Source organism: Dipodomys spectabilis, unplaced genomic scaffold (assembly GCF_019054845.1).
Source record: "Dipodomys spectabilis isolate Male_0828 unplaced genomic scaffold, ASM1905484v1 ptg000305l, whole genome shotgun sequence".
NCBI lineage: Eukaryota > Metazoa > Chordata > Mammalia > Rodentia > Heteromyidae > Dipodomys > Dipodomys spectabilis.
The window spans coordinates 250415-254449 of record NW_024870982.1 but is presented as its reverse complement, the minus strand read 5'-3'; the positions used below and the strand labels follow the sequence as shown (position 1 = coordinate 254449).

The window sequence follows — 4035 nt, the reverse complement described above, 5'->3', positions numbered from 1 at the left end:
TCTATAAACTCTGAAATATACATACATAGTAGCATATGTCTGTTAACATAAATCTTAAATACTTTATCGAACAGTTTTATTACCTGCCAAGCAGTCCTAGTTTTAGCATATATAAGCAAATTCCCAAAATTAAATATATTTAAACCATTAAAACTTTTAACAAAACTTAACACTTGCTGCAGTGTTCATTATCACAGGTGCCTTGTATAGAATAATTGAATTCCTCCACCTACACATCTCTTGAACAATAAATATCTGGAATTATTTTGTTTTTGACATGTCATTCTTGACTTTATTCTTAAATGTGTGCTTATGTAAGAAGTACATGGCTCTAAAATTTCATGAAAATTGTTTTAAACTTACTTTTTGTTGAATTGTCTAGTTTAAGAAAATCAATTACACTTTATGTATAAAACATGTTCTATGCTCTATTCAGCATCACGTACTCTAACATTGGAACGATACAGAGAAGATTTGAATGGCCCCTGCGCAAGTATGACAGGCAAATTCCTGTACCATTCCATACTTTTACAAGAACAGATGCTGGAGTGTATGTGACCACAAGGAAACTGTACTGCACTCTTGGTGGGAGTGTAAACTTGTTCAACCACTTTGGAAAGTAGTATGGAGGTTCCTCAAAAGACTCCACATAGAACTCCCCTATGACACAGCAATCCCACTTTTGGGCATTTACCCAAAAGATCACAAACAAGACGGTACTAAAACTACCAGCACAATTATATTTATTGCAGTATTGTTTAAGATAGCTAAGATATAAGACCAACCCCGATGCCCCTCATCAGATAAATAGATCAAGAAAATGTACTATTTATACCAATGAAATTCTATGCCTCCATAAGAAAGAATGGCATTGCCCAATTTGTTAGAAAACGGAAAGACTTGGAAAAAGAAATTGTTAAGTGAAGTAAGCCAAGTCCAAAGAAACATAGGTCCCAGAGTTTCCCTAATTTTTAATAGCTAATATATGTCTGGGATGAGCAGAAAAGGACAAAATCTATACACATATGACCAGATAAGATGTTGTTAAGGGAAATCAATCCCCAAATAGGAACACAAGTGTTTTTTTTTCTTTATTGCTAGTGTTCTAACGTACTTATAACAGGCTATGTGATTTTTTTGTTTCTTTATATGTTCCTCCCCCATGCTATAACCCCTGTTTTCACTGTATTTGAATTTGGTGTGCCCACCTCTTGTATATAAGCTCCTGTAATTTGGGGAGGGGAAGGAAAAAAACAAAATGCTTAAATATGGATTCAGGTTGACCCATTGTAACAATGAGATGCACAAGACACTATGTTGAAAACTGAACTTTACAATTTAGGCAGGGGAACGGGGGAGGGGAGTGTACTTGTAGAGGTTGGCGGGAAGGGACGGTAGAGGGAAAATAAAGGAGGAAGTAACAATGCTTATTAGGAAATGTACTCATTACTTGCTCATGTAAATGTGACCTCTCTGTACAGTATTTTTAAAATAAAAAAAATGAAAATGTTCTGAGATGAAAGAGTTTATTTCTTTTATTTTACTCTGATAATATGGTTAACAAAGAAATTAATGCAAAACACTGATATGAAGGCATTTTGAATGAATGTGTGTGTGCAAGTGCACGTGTTCTCATGCACTTGCATGTATGTTGGTGTGCTCACAGTTTGAAAAAAGGGCTTAAAAGTCTTGCTAGGCCTTTCCTCTCTAGATTGATGAGCTACTATATGAGCTACATCTCCATTCCTGGCCCTTTGCTAGCTCATTGAAATATTGAAAAATAATCTCATGAATGTATTTTGCCCTGATTGGCTTCCACTGTTATCCACAGATCTCTGGCTCCTGAGTAAATATGCCGAGTAGTTAGGATTACATTTGTGACCAACCAGCACAAGGCTTTCAGAATAATTTTAAAAGTAGAAGAAAGTTTACTTCACGGGGGCCTCTTTTATCATCTCCTACTTTTAAAGCATTTTGGAGTAATTATTTGTGAATTTTTTTCGTTTTTTGGATTCTTAAGAAATTAAGTGATGATATTTAAAGTTTAGTACTTTGTAAAATGGATCCTGGAAAAATGGGACAGAATATATTTGTCTCTTTTATAAGCTCAGCTCTGTGCATGATAACCCAATGTCACCAACACTGTGTTGAAGACAAAATGTAACAGAAAACAATCACCTTAGGCAATAATTGCTATGGTATTATTTCTTTTACAATATGAACATTTAATAGAGTGTAAGAGAATGGAGAGATTTTACCTACCTTTTGTGTATTGCTGAAAGACTTTTGGAAACTGACTCATTTCCTTCCTCACAGTGTGTGTTTGGGCCATGCACTTACTGCCTTTACTTACAATTTTTCCCAACACTAAAATGGTAATAACATTAGCATTATAGAAAATGTTATCTTAAGAATTAAGGAAAATAAAACTTGTGAAATACTTAACAAAAACCTCCATGAATGAGTTTTGAGTTTAGCCAGCAGTTTTTTTTAAATACTAAAAAGAATGCAATAAGTATTACAGAAACCATTGCATATAGTGAGCAAACAGAAGTAATGTTATCTATTGATCATGCTCTTTTTCCAAGGAAGCCAGGTGGATTATTTCTCATGCTGTAAACCAAACTTGTTATCTTATGTCTTGATAGTGTAAAAATATCAGGAAAAAATAATGAAGGAATGTTGTAGACTGAGGTGAAGTCCATATGAAAATGTTCAAAACTGATAAAACATAAAAGTATCTGAGCATTATATTGTGTTTTACATCATTTAAGTTACATTGCAAAGTTAAGAAATACCTAGAAGAATGGATTCTCTTTTTGATGTCCTATCATAGGTCCTTGGATGAACTCTTTCCTCATTCTTGTAAAGGCATCATCAGATGAGGGGAAATATATTATTTTTTGTTTGCTTCTGTCCATTTATTCTTCATTTGACATCTGAACTACTTGAGACTGAAAGAAAACAAGGAAATTAGACACGTAGTCTTTGGAAAGAACAATCAATGTGAAATAAATAAAATGCATACAGCCTTGTAAAAGGTCTGACTAAAGTGAGTTATATAGTCTCAAGCATAAACAGAAAATCATTAAGCAATATCATGTTATTTAAAATTGAAAATGTTAGGAGTTGCTTAATATTGTTCCTTTCTAATACCTTGAATTAATTATTGATTTTGTATAGAAAGATTGAAGATGAGATTAACAAGAAACTTGATTAAAAGTGGACAAAAGTTCTGAATCGACATGTTCTCCTTAAAGCCCTGAAAATTTCCAGTGGGTTTACAAAGTTCTTTAATACCACTTCTATGCTGGTTTAATTCTTTTTGAGCAGAAGTCATTAGAGAAATGTAACTCAAAATTACTATGATACTACTTCATAATTATTGTAACTTTTATCAAAAAAATGAAAGGAATCGGGTGTGGTGGTAAAGGCTTTTAATTCCAAGCACTTAGGAGGTTGGATTTAAGTCTAAGGCCAGTCTGGAGTACTGAAGATAATAAAAACCTGCCCTTTATTACCTTTTAACACAGGTAATAATGCTGAAAGTGTGGAGAAAAGGAAATTTTCTACACTCTTCAACAAAATGCAGGTTAGTATTCTCCTTGTAGAAAGTAATACGCAGCTTTCTAAAGAACTCCAATGTTGAAATATCATCTGCCCCACCAATCATGTGATTATTTCTCTATGAGTAACTCAAATATATCTGCAGTCCATTGTACTTATCATTCACAACAACAGCCAAGATATAAATCGAAGTTCAGTGTTCAACTACAGACTAATAAAGCAACTGTGGTACATGCACAAATACCTTTTTCTGTTTCATCCTTAAAATAGCAAGAGACTTCTCCCATTAGCCACAACTTACAATGACCTGAAAGATGTATTCTAAATGAAGAAAAATATTGTCTTCTGATCTTTGTAAACACACACACACACACACACACACACACACACATCAACATCAAATATTAAGAGAGAAATTTTTAAAAAGTAAAGCAATGTGGAATTGCTGCATTTAGGTCATAATGTAAA

General features: G+C 33.5%; 1 non-coding gene across 1 annotated transcript; it reads left to right on the top strand.

The window, feature by feature from the left end:
* The first annotated feature begins 423 nt into the window (after positions 1-423).
* Positions 424-530, top strand: LOC122127629. The gene has a single exon (XR_006151225.1). It is a non-coding gene; the product is annotated as a U6 spliceosomal RNA (small nuclear RNA).
* The last annotated feature ends 3505 nt before the right edge of the window (positions 531-4035 follow it).